A 20,137-nucleotide genomic window follows, 5' to 3' on the forward strand; every position below is an offset into this window, starting at 1 on the left:
GTCCGATGGCGCTCAACTCGGGGATAATCCGGTTCGAGTCGTCGTGGAGTATTATATTTTTACAGCCAATATTTGACCGGCAAGTGGAGGAGAATTGGTGGCGTAAGTTTTGCACAGATGTCCCATACTAAATTAGAAACTTTCTTGTACTGTCTTATGAAGTGATGGCGTCTGATACCGTTTATGGTGATCCGCCCATTCTCTCCTCTCATAATCCACATACAACAAAAATGTGACACAATACAGGCATCGATTAAACTCACCTACGCACTTATTCCGGCAGGCAGATGACCTCACCACGTGAGCCAACAATGTCATTTTAAATTTTCACTGGCGAAGTACATAGCTGGTCTTCGGGGAACAAAGTAACCAGAACTTAGATTCCATCCTGACGTCCCTACTCGACCGCAGGACGCGTTCACCTCGTTCAGCGACAAACGAAAGATTGTCTTCTCTCCATTCACGGCACAGCTGTGGAAAGTAGGCAGAACTAGCTACGACGTCGACGCATATGATCTGCAAATGATGAAAGTTTCTCATAAAATATCATTGAAAGATTGTCGACAAGAAACTGGAAGTGCCCGACGAGGATCATATTTACGACAAAGACATAATTTGCTTTATCTTTAAATCCAATACTGCTACAAAACCATAAACTCTGCACACATTTATCCTCGTGAGGCTTAAAAACAAATACAAGGAGTTAATCACGCGCTGAGACAGCATTTAAGAATTTGTAGTAACGTATCTCGATGCAGGCAGTGTACAAGCAGTAGCTGGCTTCTGTCAATGGAAGTGCACTCTCCCTCGCCAACTTGACAATTTCACGCTCTAATTGGCCCTACCCGTGATCAGGGGAGGTCCAGACGCATTTTGGCTGTATTAGGTTCCTTTGTGAGCCAAGGCTTGTTATTTAAAGTAAGCTATTAGTCCTTCGCCCTCCCGATGGACAAAGGAGGCCTCAATCTCTGTCACGTCCACCACCAAGCAACGGCCCTCTATGCAGGCACGTGGTCGTAGGTTGGGTTCCAAAAATGAAAGACAGAAGTGATGACACTTTCTGCAGGACCTCACCATCATTTTGCAGGACAATGCTCAAGCACGTACAGTGCAAGTTGTTATTGATTTGTTTGAATGATGAGGCTGCTAAGTGCTATACCACCTACTGCACTCCCCTGACTTAAGCCCTCGTAAGGTCAACTCGATTTCTAAACTGAAGGAAACACTTCATGGCATTCGCTTCAGAACTGCTACAAATTCGTCGCACTATAGACCTCGCCGCTCGAACTGTCAACACAACTGACACTGCTAAGAGTATCCTACGACTTCCACATCGCTGGCAAAGAGTTATACACAATGCTGGTGACTACTTTGAAGGTCAGTAAAACTTTGAAACACATATCCATTTCGTACGAGCTGTAAATAAATGGTTGCCATTGTTAAAGTTATTTGGGTCCTTCTTGGTAGGGGCCAACAACTGGAGTGGTGAGTTTTCTCTTTTTGAACTTCTTCTTAAAATTTAGAATGAAAGTGGTGGTGGCATTACGTTTCCTTTTCTCTCTTTATAGTTTCAGGAATGTGAGCATAAAAAAAGTTGAGCGGTAGACCATCCACAGAAAAAAAGAGGTAGAGTCTTTCATTAGTAATCAATACGACCTCGTTCCCGGGTTCTAAGCCCGACACCACAAAAATTTTGAGTAGTAATCAGCATTGGCCGCCGATGACTTCCGGCATAAGAAGTCACGCCCATCCTGCCAAATGCATTGTCAAAGATGACGAGGAACTGACGGAGGTTTAGGTCCTTGCGGTGGGCAATGGCTCGTAAAGGCGGAAGAATCAGCAATGATCAACGACATTGGAAACCACAGCGTTAAGGACAAATAACGTGTATTCACAGGACATGTGACCTGTAATTGAAAAAGTGTCACGATTATCTCTCCATTGGTTAAAGATTCCGGAATAGTCCCCCACCCGGCAGGGAACTGGCAAGGTGGAGGTGACCATGAGAAAAAGACGGAATAACCAATGGAAGGACAATATCCTATGAGTCGGGGCGTGGGATGTCAGAGGACTGAAAGTGGTAGGGAAGCTAGAAAATCTGAAAACGGAAATGAAAAATCGCAATCTACATATAGTACAAGTCAGTGAGGTGAAATGAGAAGAAGACGAGGATTTCTGGTCAGATGGGTATAGGGTAATATCAACAGCAGCAGAAAATCGTGTAATGGATTAGGATTACTTATGAACAGAAAGGTAGGCCAGAGAGAGTGTTACTGTGAATAGTTCTGTGGTATGGGTGTTCTTACCAGAATCGAAAGCAAACCGACAACGATAGTTGAGGTACACATAACGACGTCGCAAGGTGATGATGAAGAGATAGAGAAAGTATTTGAGGATACTGAAAAGGTAATACATTACGTAAAGGGAAACGAAAATTTAACAGTCATGGGGGACAGGAATGCAGTGGTACGGGAAGGAGTAGAAGAAATAGTTGCAGGTGAATATGGGACAAAGGAACGAGAAAGGAAAATGACTAATATAGTTCTGTAATAAATTTCAGCTAGTAATAGAGAATACAATATTTAAAAATCACAAGGGGAGGAGGTATACTTGGAAATGACCAGGTGATACGGGAAGATTTAAGTTAGATTACATCATGCTCAGGGTGGATTGTAAGGTGTTCCCAGGAGCAGATATAGACTTAGATCACAATGTAGCAGTGATGAAGAGTAGGCTGAAGTTGAAGCGATTTGTCATTAAGAATCAGTACGAAAAGAAGAGGGATACAGAAGTACTAAGGAATGATGAGAATGGCTTGAAGTTCCCTAAGGCTATAGAAAAAACAGTAAGGAATAGTTCAGCAGGCCTCTGTCTGAAGAGGGAAGGACACCAATAAATAGGACAATCACAGAAGCTGGAAAGAAATACATAGGTATAAAGAAGGTAACTGCGAAGGAACCATGGGTAACAGAAGAAATAATTCAGTTGATCGATGAAGGAAGGAAATACAAAAACTTTCAGGAAAATTCAGGAATACAGAAATATAAGTCAATGAGGAATGAAATAAATAGGAACTGCAGGGAAGCTAAGACGAAAGGACTGCAAGAAACATGAGACGAAATCGAAAAAGTAATCACTGTCGGAAAGACTGACTTAGCATATAGGAAAGTTCAAATAGTCTTCGGCGAAATTAAAAGAGTGCTAACATTAGTAGTGCAACGGGAATTCGACTGTTAAATGCAGAGGAGAAAGCGGGAGGCTTCTATGAGGGGAAACTTTTTTTTTTGATGTGACAGAAGAAGAAACAGCAGTCGATTTAGAAGACATGGCGTATTCAGTATTTGAAACGGAATTTGAAATTGCTTTAGAGGACTTAAGATCAAATGAGGTAGAAGAGATAGATAATATTCCAACAGAGTTCCTAAAATCATTGGGGAGAGTGACAGCAAAACGACTACTCACGTTGCTTTGTGGAATGTATGAATCGGGTTACATACCAACTGACTTTCGGAAAAATATCATCCACAAAATTCTGAAGACAGCAAGAGCTGACAAGTGCGACAATTATCGCACAATAAAATTAAGGATGTGTTAGGTGACAATCAGTTAGGCGTTAGGAAAGGTAAAAGGAGCAGAGAGGTAATTCTTGTAGCGTTGCGGTTGATAACGGAAGCAAGACTAAAGAAACATCAAGACACATTCATAGGGTTTATCGACCTGAAAAAAGCGTTCGACAATTTCAAAGGGTACAAGACGTTCGAAATTCTGAGATCAATACGGTAAGTTACGGGGAAAAATATGCAATGAACAATATATACGAGAAGTAAGAGGGAAATATAGGACTCGAAGACCAAGAACGAAGAGCTTGGATTACGAAAGATGTAAAGCAGGGTTGCAGTTTTTCGCCCCTACTGTTCAATGAATACACCGAAAAAGTAATAAGGATAATAAAAGAACGGTTCAAAAGTGAGAGTAAAATTTAAGGTAAAAAAAATATTAACGCTAAGATCTGCAGACGACATTATTAGTGTGGTGTCACTGACAGACACCACACTTGCTAGGTGGTAGCTTAAATCGGCCGCGGTCCATTAGTACATGTCGGACTCGCGTGTCGCCACTGTGTGATCGCAGACCGAGCGCCACCACAAGGCAGGTCTCGAGAGACGTACGAGAACTCGTCCCAGTTGTACGACGACGTTGCTAGCGACTATACGGACGAAGCCATTTCTCTCATTTGCCGAGAGACAGTTCGAATAGCCTTCAGCTAAGTTAATGGCTACGACTTAGCAAGGCGCCATTAGCCTTAAATAGCTTGTATATAAAGAGTCACTTGTATCGCCACAATCTCCAGATGTCTCATCAAGAACGATGTATACAAGGATGTATTAAAAGTTAAGTATATTCCAAAACTACGTATTTTCTTTATAGTAGTCATAACTTATCCTGTTCCAGACTTGACGCCAGTCGGCGTGTGTGTACGCGTGCCTTTCGGCTTCCTCCTCAGTGTGGCGTGACTAGCTTGTTACGCCACAACAATTAGTCTCATTGAAAGTGGAGAAGAATTACAAGATATGCTGAATGGAATAAACAGTCTAATGATTACAGAATATGGACTGAGAGCAAAACTAAGGAGACGAAAGTAACGAGAAGTAGGAGAAATGAGAACAGCGAGAAACTTAACATCAGCATTGATGGTCACGAAGTAGATGAAGTTAACGAACTCTACTCTCTAGGCAGTTAAATAACCTGTGACGAACGGAGCAAGAAAGGCATGAGACGCAGTCCAATACTGCCAAAAAGAGCATTCCTGGCCAAGAGCAGTCTACTATCAAACCTAGGCCTTAATTAGAGGAAGGAATTTCTGAGAACGTACGTTTGGAGTACAGCATTGTATGGTAGTGGAACATTGCCTGTGGGGAAACCGGAACAGAAGAGAATCGAAGCATTTGCGGTGTAGTTCTACAGACGAATGTTGAATATTAGGTGGACTAATAAGGTAAGGATTGAGGAGGTTCTCGCAGAGTCGGAGATGAAGGGAATATTTGGGGAAAACTGACAGGGAGAAAGGACAGGATAACAGGACATCTGTTAAGGTATCAGGGAATGACTATCCAGAGCGATCTTAAGTGGTATGACCATATAAAACAGTTAGTGGGAAAAGCAGACGAAAGAGTCAGATTCATCGGAAGAATCTTAAGGAAATGTAACTCATCCAGGAAAGAGGTGGCTTATAAGGCGCTTGTTCGCCCGGTTCTTGAGTGTTGTTCGTCTTTCTGGGATCCCTGTCAGGTAGGGCTGAGAGAGGAGATATAGAAGATCCAACGAAGAGCGACGCGTTTCGTCATGGGATCGTTTAGCTCGCGAGGAAACGTTACGAAGATGCTAAGCAAACTCCACTGGCAGACGTTACAAGAGAGACGTTGTGCATTATCGAGAGATTTACTATTGAAATTTCGTGACAGCAATTTTCAGGAGAGGTCAAACAATATATTACTCCCCTCCCCCCACATACATCTCGTGGATTGACCACGAGGAGAAAATTCGAGAAATTAGAGCCAGTACAGAGGCTTACAGACAATCATTCTTCCCACGCACTATTCGCGAGTGGAACAGGGCTGGAGAGATCAGTTAGTGGTACCGAAAGCACCCTCTTCCGCACACCATTAGGTGGCTTGCGGAGTATGATATATATATATATATATATAGATTTAGGTACCAGAGGGAGCTGTAGAGGGCAAAAACTATAAAGGAAGACGGGGATTGGAAGACATCCTGCAAATAATTAAGGACATAGTTTACAAATGCTACTCTGAGATGAAGAGGTTGACACAGAAGAGGAATTCATGGCGGGCTGAATCAAATCAGTCAGAAGGATCGGATTTGGCAAGAGCGAAGACAAACAGTAGGAATTCTCGCCAGGTTCAGGCGGACGTTATCTTACTGAATTTCCAGGATGGCTTGCCAAGAAAGGCAACAAAACGGGCCGTAGAATATCATCGACGAACCGCTGCGCTGTAAGCATGCCGAGGACGACAGCCAAAGAGGGTCCTGCTATGAAATGAAATGGAACGATAGACCATCACCCCTCGATGTAATTCCGTATTGTAGGAGACAGACAAGCTGTTTTCCGACCGCAGTCCTGGGCGTCTCCAGACATATCCTCGCTCCTCATCGAGCTCAGTTTGAAGTGGGACGCATCACTGAAGACAATTATACTCCAAATGAATGAGATTCCAGGGCGGCGACGTGCCTGCAGATGCTCTGGACAGTGGTGGGATGTGAATCTGACTGTCGTCCGCTATACAATTAGACAACCAGGAGTCATGGTCTGCCCAGGCGTTCCTTATCGTAGCAGGACGCCTTTGGTTGTTATCCGTGGCACAGCACAATGATACGTCCCGTTTTGCTGTCGTTCAGGGCAAGCCATGCTGGGCTTACATTTCAGCAAGATAATTCCCACCCAGACATGGCGATAATTTCCACTGCTTGTCTTACTTCTTGCCAAATTTTACCTTGACCAACAAATGAGAACCTCTGGAGCATTGTGAGCATGGCCCTCCATCTATCTCGGCATTCTGAGGTTCTAAGCCGCCAAGTGGAGAGAATTTGGTCCGCTATCCCTCAGGAGGACATTTAAGAGCTGTATCAATCATTTAGAAACTGAATAACCGCTTGCATAATGGCCAGAAGTGGAACAAAGCGTCATTGACTTGCTCAGTTTCTGAAGCTCTTTCTCTTGAATAAATCATCCAATTTTGCTGAAATTGTAATCATTTGGTTGTCTGTATACGTACATCACATCTATCGATTTCCGCCAGATTCTGGAAATTCCTTCACTTGTTTTTGTCTTAGAGGGCATTAAGTGAAAAAAAGCCCTTAATAATCAAGAGCAATCACACATGCAGTAAGTAAAGTTTATACCAAAGCACAATCACCTCCACGTATGTAAGACACTTCTTAAACGCTGTGGCAGTGACTTAGAGCCCATTGTAACACTTAGGAAGAAGAGGACGTTTGGTGATACCACAGGCAGAGACAGATAGCATGGCTACGCAATGGAATCAAATGAAGCCGGCGGGTTACGTAAATCTTAGTGAATGTTCGTCTTGCAATAATCCAAGCAGTGGTTACGGTACACAGGCAACTAGAAGCTTGTGTTCTGAATTGTCATCAGTGTTCCGCTGGCGGTCCAATGGGCAAAGTCACTGACAGCTAGTTCCTCAGAGGCAACTGGCCTTGGACTGTAACTTGCCAGAACTTTCGAACTGTGGGACTTCTCCTCAAATTCTGCACAGCTAGTGCGTCTCAAAGAGCTACTGTGGATGAATCTATAGTGCGAGCAGCGGGCTTCAAGACATATTAAGATCGAGCTTGTGCGGACAGCCTGCGTGATGCGGGATGCCATAGACGTTTTGCTAGGTGTAGAGTGAAAGATACGGTAAAGGGAAAACTTCTACGTATACGAGCTTTCTCATGGGTTTTCCGTCCTTCAACGACTGTCATATGCCTCGAGCAAGCAAAGGATAGAGATCCGTTCCCATTGTCATTTGAGTTATCGTGTGGGCTGTAGTTTCCAATACATGACTAATAATATTGATTTCCTTTTTGTATTTCAGCAGTCACATTTCCAAAAAATTATCTTACATTCTTCTGCTGGACATTGTGATGAACATCCTCTAACTCACCACAAGAAGCACCCTCAATTTCTTCACTCTCCTCTTCATTTACGACATGAGCCGATATCAGGCGAAAGTTGAAAAATTTCGCTGTGATTTTGCTTGGAAGTGTACAAAAAGATGTTTTTTCTGTTATTTACAATAAAATCAATACCGAACTACTGATCATTCATTAGGCCGCTATAGTACACCCTGTGAGCCTTGTCTCTGTCACTCCTTCAGTTAACCATCTGATCTCTTAAACAGCTGTGATATCCAGTGGGTATTCTTCCAACTGAACAAGTAATTTTCTTAAAGCTCAAGCTTCCTAGAGGGTTTGAACACTCCATGATACCAATTTTAAGTCCCTTAGACGTCCGCTAGTTATCTGTAAACACTTGAGTTTTACGTGTAGATTTGTCAACCATTCTGGAGTGCCGATGTTTTACTTTATGGTTGTCTTCCTCAGTTAGTGGGTTCCGTTTTAAAGAGTGGGGACGTCACTTTTTCTCCCTTGCTTAACTTAACCATGTACACCAAATGTTCCCGTAGCCCAGGAGCCATGATGTGGATTTGAAATTAAAGGGGTTGGAAGGAATATAATGGCAATTCTGTTCAAATGGCTCTGAGCACTATAGGACTCAACTGCTGTGGTCATCAGTCCCCTAGAACTTAGAACTACTTAAACCTAACTAACCTAAGGACATCACACACATCCATGCCCGAAGCAGGATTCGAACCTGCGACCGTAGCAGTCACACGGTTCCGGACTGCGCGCCTAGAACCGCGAGACAACCGCGGCCGGCTGGCAATTCTGTGTTTTGTTACGTTTCCACCACTAGGAAATTCCTTACACTTACATCTATGACGACCTCACTTTTGACGAAATATTAAACCATAATTTTAAAAATGATCTTAATAAGATATTTCACTTTGATGGCAATACTTTTTACTTAATGATGTAAAGAAAGAAATAAAGAAATTTTGCAATCAAAGACTGTTTTAACTTCTACGAGTTCAAAACCTACTGCAGCTATCAGAAATGAGCCTTCCAGTAAATCAGTATCAATGCCTGTAGTAAAACATAACACCTCAATTTAGAAGATAACTAAGCCAATCTCCTTCTTGCGTGATTTCGTTGTACATCGTGCAATGTGTGTCAAACTGTCGGTCTTAGGTATCCATTTACATCGTCAGCGTTCTTGTCAACACAGCCACAACTGCGAAAACAATTCGCCAGCTCCCGCCTCAATCGCCGTATTATCCAGTACGAATCCGAGAAGCCAATACTCACATAAAAGCGCTTCTTTCATAATGAAACCCTCGCACTCTTCCCGGAGTTTCATCAGCACAGTCTGCCGATAGCATCTAAGCACTCTTCGTGTCGATTACTCCACTTGTGGAGAACGTTCAGCGCGAATCGGAAAAGAATTTCCGGAACTGCGTCCGCCGATCTAGTGAAATGCAGTGGCTTGGAACCGCCTACCTGATACGATCATGTAACAGTGTGGCGTTCAAGAATCTTTACCAGCTCTACAGTTCCTTCTTTTCGTTGGAAACACTGGAAGGTCATAGTGAATTAATGCCTGCTCGATTGTTGGAGGTCCGCAAGAAATGTCGTACGCAGGTCCGAATAATACATTAATTGTCTTTTTATTTTTTACGTATATTTAACAATATCTGTGTTCTTCTGCTTTCCACTGCAATCTCTTTCAGTTTTCGATAAATTGTAGATGAATGCTCGACCTTTGCTTTATACCTCTTTAACAATTCTGTCTACTTCCACGTAAGTGTTTTCCGTAACACTTCAGACACAGTGAAATTATAATCAAGGGTTATTCCGCCTTTCAGTGTATAACGCACCGTCTCCCTGCTTTCGTACGTTTCACTGCCGGTTCCTATGGTGTACTATAAGCTTATCTCTTGTCGCCCTATGAAATATCCCGTAACTAGCGTTCGAGTTATGACTGATTTTGATTGTAGCTTTTATTTTACAGTAATGGCCGTTAACTATTGGTATCTTCTCATGAATTTTATGTCTGGATAATTTAATAAGAATTTGGTTCAAAATGGGATGTTTTTGATAATTCTGGTTCACAGTTAACGTAAAAAGAGTTATTTATTTTTCCAAGGTAGATTACGCTAAACTCACCACACGCGACTCTCTGCTATAAGCCACGATTATTGTTTGACCTTCGCACTCAAACTTTGTATTTGTTCACGGTAAACAAATTTATTTTCTTCCATTCTACAAGCGTCGTCAGGCTTTTTCACACTTGTGTCTCCAACATGAACCACAGAAAACTGTTAATTAGTCTTATCTAAGAATAATACAGACAGGCTCAACTATCACAGCTTGATTGCTATTACAATGTAAAAGTTTTACCTATTCTCCTACTAGCTTGGAGATCGATACCGACAAGCCGCGAGGTGAAACAATAAGCAAACGAATTTATATAAATTATATATGATACCCCACGTGTGTATACAGGCTCCTCACAAGTGTTACAATCAACTATACAGGACTAACTCGCAAGCTGGCGTTCGCGTAGACGTGGATGTCTATGGGACTGTCTCACTTAATCGAAGACGAATCTTTGTGGTTGAATCAGAGAATGCTTCGCTCAGCTAGTGTTCTTTCAGAGCTAATAGAAAAAGGAAATTCAAGTACAAAGTGACGTGAAATTAGAAATAAAGCGCTCAGCATACGTGTCAGAATCTGGAATAGACATGGTGGTGAACCGAGACATAATCATTGTGCAATCTAAGAAAAAGTCTATTGGAAGTGTCCGTATGGGAGAACATTTAGTGATTGTGGTATACAAGAGGTAGGTAATACCTTGTCACAATGTTCAAACTAATATCATGATAAACTAGTACAGATGTCGTCATTTTGTAGTGTGCCATTAAAGTTTATAGGAGTCATGTATTAGTGACAATATTAAGAGGTAATTTCTTTTGAGACTGCATTATTTAACCAAGTGGAAGATCAAACCGATCACGAATCTAAGTACTTGCCTAGGGGGTTACTTACAGATCTGTATCACTTCTCAAATATGGTTCCAACCGGTGAAAAATCCTGTACCCCACTATTCTCAAAACAACATGGAACAAATAGAGAAGAATGAATAGTGCAACGACAATTGTGGCACTACGGATCGTGAGCTCGGCGTCCATTTCACAGCTTCCACTTGACAGAGAAAGGTGCGGCGCTAGTGATACTTTCAACTGTGGACAAATGAGTGGTACGATTCTTTGCACAGCATAGCGATGTATGCATGTGTGGAGTCTGAGAGGAGACCTTGAGAGGTGGCAGAAGCCCCCTCTCATATTTCTATCTTACTCTGTGTAATTCGATTTTCCTCTCTAATTGCATGCGGTGAAAAGTTGCTTTTCCTTCACACGTGGACTTCCCACAGAGCGTCTCTCTTCACCCGGGTGGTTCGGTGACAGGTAGGATCTGCTGATCTTGAAAGGGTTAAGCCGACGGGTGTGAGGGAGTCGAGTGAATGCTTTCCAAACGCCGACATTGTCATAATAGCGGCGGAGACACGCCTGCAGGGGCCTGAAGGAGCGGCGGGGCTAGAGATTCCGTTACTTCGCAGAAACTTAGCGAAAGCACTTTCTGGCGGGCTACCAGCGAGGCGTGGGAATGACTTGTGTTCCCAGGCAGTCTTGGCGGGCAAATTCCCGCGTTTTCTGCAAAATCGTAACTGTGATTGGCTTGCTCAGGGCATAGCTCAATGACGTAGCAAAATCGGCGCAGAAATTGGCGCCAAGAATCTCCATTGGTGGAATGGTAGTGCTTCGGCAATAGAGTGGAATTCTCCGCCGGTTTTGGAGTTGCTGATTGGAACGTTTAACCACGGCCACTGTCTTGGGGGCGGGAATGTTCTGTGTTCGGTTTGTACGGGTGCTCTTGTGGTAGTCGGCTCTCGCCTTTCGGTCAGGGTAGGTTACAAGACTGAGCTCTCGCTGCTCTGGACAGCCTGCCTTCCGTTGGCTGTCTAATATACTCTTATTTAATTGTAACTGTTTGACGAAGTTGCTGAAGTTTCGACTTCAACGTAACTTTCCGAGTACAGTCGGCAATTGAGCGTTCTATGTACAAGCGGCCTATGTTGTCTGTCTTGAGCAGTTTTGGCTAAAGTTGACTGTATCGGAGTTACTGTGTGACTTCGCTTGTTAAATTCAATCACTGTACCGTCAGTGATTGTGTGGCAAGCCTTCTTCGTCTCCCTCAGAGGCGCGTTTGTATTGCTAGGAATTCTTTAGTCTGGAACAACCACACCAGGATAATTTGTTTCGGGCTATACTCGCGACGTTATCATCACCACGACGGGACGTCGAAGCAACCAGCCATCGCCTCTGGTACGCCAGATCGTGTCCATGCAGTTAAGAAGACAGCTTGGTAATGGACGTCCGCAGCACCGGCAAAGCAGGCAATTTTGCTAGGTGATAATCAGAGCTCAGCAGAGGGTGCCTTTTGTCATTTCTAACTTTGTTGTGTCTTGGGTGTTCATTGTCTGAGTTCTCACTAATGTAGCAGCAATTAATGTTAGGTCGGTTGTGTGTTTCTCTTAAGATTTGAGTTGCAAGGGATTGGCTCCACATACCACTTCGTCATAACTGTCACAATCTAGTTTAGGGACAACTTCACCTTCACAGCATTTATTTGAGAATCCAATTTGAGCCAATGTGATGTATTGTAGATGTTTCATGTGTTTTGTTTATTATTTTGAGTTTAGTCATAATAAATCATATTGTTATTTTGGACTGAACTTTCATTCTGTTAACTGGTAGAGCAACCCTATCATTTCTCACTACGTTAATGAAACTTTCCTTTATTTAACTTATTTATCAAATTAAATTATTGCAGGTGCCAAACTCTTTTCTACTCTACTTGCAGGGTCGATTACAGTCAGTTCGCGTTTCTTTTTAATCCATGTGCAACAGCAAAAGTCGGAGTTAGAATAGGAGGGGGCTTAGAGCATCATTTACATATGTAGATTCTAGAAGAATTTAGTGTTAAATACACTGCTAGCCCCCGGCACCTCGCAACCTTAAGTATCATACTGCATTCCTAATCGCCATACCGGCCGATCAACTGACATGCTGATGTTGGGTACTGTTGGGTACACAATACGACCACCTCTGGTCCACACAGCCGGTAATATGGACAACAGACGTTACGTTTGTAACGTGCGGAGGCCGGTTTTGGTGTCGCTTCATCGATTCCACTGATGCGTTATCTTTCAATAAAATAATGCCCGTTTTTCCTCAGCCACCTCAATACAGAGGTCGTTCCAAGGCCGCTTTGGCCAGAACGTTTTGCAGAATTCTCACCAACTGAAAACTCCGACCGTGGACTGCCGAGAGACTGGCGCGCCGCCAGTTCCTACGCACTACAGCTAGTGAACTATGTAATAAAGTTGAATGAGTACGGAATGACATAACCGTTTCTATCATCCAAGCTCAATCAAGCTCGATGCTGAGCTGAGATGGATCCGTTGTTGCTGCAGCAGGTGGTAGCTCTCTGTACTAATTTTCCCATTATGTATATTCCCAAGTCAATTACAAATGTTATCAGATATTCTTCCTGCTGTATAGTCACAATAAACGAAATATCTGTATTAGCTATCCTACCTGGTGATGCAATCTTAATGTCCTACACAGGGTGATCAGAAACAGTATGAAAAACTTGTAATTGAGTTAGAGGGAAGGTTTTGCTGAGAAATAATTGCCGCGGAAAAAAAAATCGGTACGTTGCGCCATTTCAGAGTTAGTTGCATTGAAGTTAGCCAACCAAGTCGTCGCCCACTGGTTCAAGCAGCCTACCAGAGGTGGTGTCACCAGACGTATTCCTCGTTTGCTTTCCTGAGGCCAAGCAAATATAACTTTTGCATTTGGCTTAAATTTTTCTTTTCCCAGAAAGGCTAGCGTTAACTGGCAACGAGCATTTCACGAAACCACACATGTCGGGGTGTATTTCCGCGTTTTAAGGTTACACAGAGTACGCGAAAGAACTTGGCCCCCTTAAAACAGCCGTGTGCCGCAAGTCTATAGAGGAACGGAAGGTTCCTAATTATTGGAAAAGAGCACAGGTAGTCCCAGTTTTCAAGAAGGGTGGCCGAGCAGATGTGCAGAACTATAGGCCTATATCTCTGACATCGATCTGTTGTAGAATTTTAGAACATGTTTTTTGCTCGCGTATCTGGTCATTTCTGGAAACCCAGAATCTTCTCTGTAGGAATCAACAGCGATCGTGTGAGACCCAACTCACTTTATTTGTTCATAAGACCCAGAAACTATTAGATACAGGCTCCCAGGTAGATGCCATTTTCCTTGACTTCTGGAAGGCGTTCGATACAGTTCCGCACTGTCGCCTGATAAACAATGTAAGAACCTACGGAATATCAGACCAGCTGGGTGGCTGGATTGAAGAGTTTTTAGCAAACAGAACACAGCATGTTGTTATCAATGGAGAGACGTCTACAGACGTTAAGGTAACCTCTGGCGTGCCACAGGGGACTATTGTGGGACCATTGCTTTTCACAATATATATAAATGACCTAGTACATAGTGTCGGAAGTTCCATGCGGCTTTTCGCGGATGATGCTGTAGTATACAGAGAAGTTGCAGCATTAGAAAATTGTAGCGAAATGCAGGAAGATCTGCAGCGTATAGGCGCTTGGTGCAGGTAGTGGCTACTGACCCTTAACATAGACAAATGTAATGTATTGCGAATATATAGAAAGAAGGATCCTTTATTGTATGATTATATGACAGCGGAACAAACACTGATAACAGTTACTTATGTAAAATATCTGGGAGTATGCGTACGGAACGATTCGAAGTGGAGTGATCAAAAAAAATTAATTGTTGGTAAAGGCGGGTGCCAGGATGAGACTCACTGGGAGAGTCCTTAGAAAATGTAGTCCATCAACAAAGGAGGTGGCTTACAAAACACTCGTTCTACCTATACTTGAGTATTGCTCATCAGTGTGGGATCCGTACCAAGTCGTATTGACAGAGATAGAGAAGATCCAAAGAAGAGAGGCGGGTTTCGTCACAGGGTTATTTGGTAAGCGTGATAGCGTTACAGAGTTGTTTAGCAAACTCATGTGGCAGACTCTGCAAGAGAGGCGCTCTGCATCGCGGTGTAGCTTGCTCGCCAGGTTTCGAGAGGGTGCGTTTCTGGATGAGGTATCGAATATATTGCTTCCCCTTAATTATACCTCCCGAGGAGATCACGAATGTAAAATTAGAGAGATTCGAGCGCGCACAGAGGCTATCCGGCAGTCGTCCTTCCCGTGAATCATACGCTACTCGAACAGGAAAGGGGGGTAATGACTTTGGCACGTTAAGTGCCCTCCGCCACACACCGTTGGGTGGCTTGCGGAGTGTAAATGTAGATGTAGATGTAAAAATCCGATAACTGAGACTACAGGCATACATGAGAACGCAAGCTGATAAAAAAGGGGCGTTCGGTCAGGAAACTGAGAACCGTCAAAGGTTGATGACAATGAGCACAATGTGGCTGGGGATTACACTCAACAAATGGTGGTGGCTAAAACGACAGTTCCCAATATGCAACCTAGCTAAAATGATCCCCTCGCAGCGAGAGAGCCGAGATGTGGTCGGCCACTTCTCTGGGAGCGGTTCAGTTCCCCAGAGCTTTTCCCAGCAAAGAGAACGTCAGCTGTGATGCGAAAGTGAGACCACCTGCTAACAGACAGCAACATGGAGATCATCCAAATAAATGGAAGAGCTAGCGGTCCGAGCTATGAGGAATGCAGCTTCGGCAGCAGCCTCAGCAGCCTCATTTCCCGTGAGACAGATGTGACCAGGAACCCAAGCGAACATCACAATGGCTCCCCCAACAGCGAGCAAGTGGAAGCTTTCTCGGACTCGTTGAACTATGGAGGAGGGGTGTGGGGGGAGACTATGCACAGCATACAGGGACTCTGAAGGGCATTGAGTGAATCGGAGCATATGATACAATTAATAAGCCTGTGTTGCTGGGTGACCTGACATAGGACGAAGAGCTCAGTTGTAAATACTGAGAAGTGGTCTGTAAGCCGATATCGATGGTCAGTGTCAATGACGCAGGGCACAGCCGAGATCACAGTCAGTCTTAGAGTCATCAATGTAAACGAAAATGCTTTCACTAAGCTGTGTGCGAAGGTAGAGAAGCTTATTGCTATAGCTTGAATCCGGAGTAGGAAAGCGAACTCCCTGAGGTAATTGAGAAGAGGGACACGTCCCATACTAAGGTCAAGGGAGACATTGAAGAAGGAAGTGTAGGATGATTGGCTAGGCATGTTAGTCAAATGCAAGAGTATCTGCTGAGGACAACATCAGGCCGGTACGACAGCATTAGATCAGCAGCTTCTGCATAGATTCTCAACTGGGCTGGTGTTAAGGGCGCCAGTGGCCAAACAGGTTACACAATGGCAGATCGTATTAAGAAGGCGCAAGTTGGATGGACGTGCAGATGAATAAATGAAACTCCCATAATCTACTTTTCAACGGACTAGGGTTTCGTAAAAATGGAGAAGGGTAGCTCTATCCACTCCCCAGGAAGTATTGTTTAGGACACATAGGACACAGAGACCGTGTACAGTGTGCAGCCTGGTAGGATACGTGGGAGGACCAAGAAAGTTTTCTATCAAGCATGAGCACCGGCAATTTCGTAGTTTCAGTGAACGGACAAGCAACAGGCCTAACATTTAAAGACGGTGGAAGAAACCCACTGCCCCACCAGTAATTCGTACAAACGGTATTGTCAGTGTAAAGGCAAAAGCCATTGTCGATACTCCAAGAGTAAGGACGATCGAGATATCGCTGAAGACGCCACTCAAATGGACAAGTCTGTGGAAAACTGCAATAGATCGCAAAGTCGTCGACGGAAAGGGAGCTGGAGACGTCTGGCTGGACACACCTGTAATAGGGTTAATGCTACTAGCAAAGGGGACGACAGAGCCTTGAGGCACGCGGTTCTCCTGGATGAAGGTATCATACAAGGCCGAACTCACAGAACCTTGAATACTCCATCTTTTAAAAATTCCTGAAGGGAATGGGGCAGGCGGCCTCGGAACCCCCAAGTACATACTCGTAGATTACAGAGCGTAACAACCCTCCGGTAGGTGTCATAGGTTTCCTCCAAATAAAAAAAAATATCTACAGACTAGTATTTCTGCAGAAAACCATTCATGACATGGGTTGACAAAGTGACAAGATGGTGAACTGCAGAACGGCTAGCTCGAAATCCACATTGTATAATTGTTGCAAACGCAACTGATGAGAGGAATTTGTCATTAACAAAAAGGATGGTGTTTACCCTTACTGGGCTTAGGTGTGGGTATGACAGTGGCTTCAACCCAGCGTCTGGGAAACGAACGATCTATCCAAATGTGGTTGTACATATGAAGGAGAAACTGCCTGTCCACAAGAGAAAGGTATTGCAAAATCTGAATGTGAACAACGCCTGGCCCAGAGGCGGAAGATAGGAATGAAGTGAGAGCGTGATCTTGTTCCCTCATAGTAAAGGGGGCATTACAGCATTCACTATTCTGAGAGGAGAAGGGTATCACACAAGCCTCTTCCACTCGTTTCTGAGGGGGAAGGCGGGGTGATAGTGGACGCAGCTCGAAATCTCTGCAAAATAACGGCCCAAGGCGCTGGAGATAGCTACAGGTACAATGAAGCCTTTGACGACCGGATGTTTCAGCTGGCGAGAATTATTCCGGGCTGTATGGCCATGGTCCATGGAACTCTTCTATCCCTGACGTTTCGTCCAAGGCTACGTTGGATATCTTCGACGTGCTCCTGATTGTGCTGAGTCTCGCCGACTGACGAGTCGGACGTCGAAGAGCGGCCTACATAGCGTAGAAAGTGGGCGTGGTCTGGATTCCACGTGATAGCAAAGATAAATCTTGTCAAAGATAAAATATAACTATCGATCATAGTACGTCAAATATAAAAAAAAATCTCATAGATTCTATAGCGCTATTGTCCATATATCTTTGAGTTTCATCTGCGAGTGATTCGACACTAACTTTGGAGCCACTAACAGCCTTTCCATACGGCCCGAATTTCTACGGATTTTGTGAAAGATCATTTGACAAAATTCTCCTACGGTGGTCATTGGAGTCCTCATATATTGCCTTCTTCGCAACCAAAAGCATTTCATTCTGTATCTCTGTTCTACGACCCTACGATATGTTTACAACTATTATGCAGAAGTCTGTTTCCTTAGGGGTTGGTTACAGTGACTGTAAATCACGGAGGGTCCCTCCCAGAATGAATTGTTAAAAAAAATGGTTCAAATAACTCTAAGCACTATGGGACTTAACATCTCAGGTCATCAGTCCACTAGTCTTAGAACTACGTAAACCTAACTAGCCTAAGGACATCTCACACTGTAAGTAGGCTGTTTAGGTTTTTTTATTGGTAACGCCACCTCTGTATGAAAATCACTAATCACTGGCTGTGCTGTGTGCAGTCTGTGGCTGCTTTGCATTGTTGTAATACTCGCCATTGTAGTGTTAGGCAGCTGGCTGTGAACAGCGCGTAGCGTTGCGCGGTTGGAGGTGAGCCGCCAGCAGTGGTGGATGTGGGGAGAGAGATGGCGGAGTTTTGAAATTTGTCATGAACTGCTATATTTATAAATGATGATATCAAGGTAAATACATTGTTTGTTCTCTATTAATATCTTTCATTTGCTAACTATCCCTATCAGTAGTTAGTGCCTTCCATAGTTTGAATCTTTTATTTAGCTGGCAGTAGTGGCGCTAGCTGTATTGCAGTAGTGGGAGTAACCAAGATTTTTGTGAGGTAAGTGATTTGTGAAAAGTACAGGTTAATGTTAGTCAGGGCCATTCTTTTGTAGGGATTTTTTTGAAAGTCAGATTGCGTTGCGCTAAAAAAATATTGTGTGTCAGTTTAAGCCCAGTCTTGTAGAAATTGATCAAAAGGGGACGTTTCATATGTCGACCCTTAGCCTAGGATACCTCACTGGAATCTTCTGATTGTTTTTTCTTGTAGTTTGTGTAATTAGTGTAGCTTTGTTTATTGCTAGCGCGTAATTGTAGAGAAAATCTCCTTTGTAGTTGCAGTCTTTCATTGTTGTACAGTAAAACAGTTGTGGCATGCATGTAGATTTGCACCAAGTATTTCGCAGCTGCAATTAACTAGATATTATTTTCAGTGTTATGTTAATGTGTTCTCTTATTTTTGCTCTTCAAATCGTGTTTTTCTGTGTTGTCGTGTGAAATACTGTGACAATAATGGCGTGTGAAAAACGTAACACTAGGCTCCAAAGCAAACTGAGAAATAATAGTGACGACGAGCGTAGCTTGCCAGCACCAATGTGTAATGAATTAACAGACGTTCAAAGTAGTAATTTGGTAACTGTGCATAGGGAAATGGAGCGGGCTGCAAACAATGGCGTAGGCAGTGAAACAATTAGTGAGCAGGGAAGCATTATCGATCGATCGGTCGGCAATAGCTCGGCTCAGGAATCCGAAATGACAGGACACAATTTTGCAAATACTGTAGATTCAGGTTTTGCGTCCTCACCGTTTTCTCAAATAAGTCAAGACACATTTTGTGCTTGTCAAAATGTGAATGTTGGCGGTGCAAATTCACTGCCGAAAAGCACTGAGGAACATGTTCCAGACACCAGTGCATTGTTATTACAATTAGTACAACAAATGGGACAAACACAACAAAAGCTTCAAAAGTTAGACACAATGGAACAATACCAGAGGCAAACACAGCAACAGTTAGACACAATGGAACAAAATCTTCAAAAGTTAGACACAGTGGAACAAAACCAGAGACAAACACAGCAACAGTTAGACGCAATGGAACAAAATCTTCAAAAGTTAGACTCATTGGAGCAAACTCTTGAACAAACACGTGAGGATTTAACTACTGAGTTACATCACATTGAATCGAAATGTCAAAAAGTCTGTAATGACGTAAAAACACAAATTTGTGAGCATTTCCAACCTATTTTTTCGCGTCATGAAAATGCAATACAGAATCACGAAGCAGCCATAAAAGAACTGCAAACTACTGTTCATGAAAATCATGAGACCTTGCAAGCTAAATTTGACTCAGTTGCATCTACCGATTCGGTTACGCAACTTGCAAAAACTCAGGAAAACTTGAAGGACACAGTAGATTCGATTTCAACACAAATGGACACTCTGAAACTTGGTTCAGAAAAACACACTGAGGAAATGTGTTCACTATCGGAGAAAGTAGCCGAACTTTCGGATCAGGTCACTAACTTATCTACAAAGGTAGATGATGATCTGAATGACACAAGACCTGTAGCCTTCACTGACACAGAAGAGTATGAACAAATTAGAAAATTCAAACAAAATCAAAATCAAATCAATACACTGTACAAAAGAGAAATCCGGGAAGTACAAGACCAGTTGACGCAGGTAATACAAGAATTACATATT

The sequence above is a fragment of the Schistocerca nitens genome, chromosome 2 (assembly GCF_023898315.1).
Source record: "Schistocerca nitens isolate TAMUIC-IGC-003100 chromosome 2, iqSchNite1.1, whole genome shotgun sequence".
Taxonomy (NCBI): domain Eukaryota; kingdom Metazoa; phylum Arthropoda; class Insecta; order Orthoptera; family Acrididae; genus Schistocerca; species Schistocerca nitens.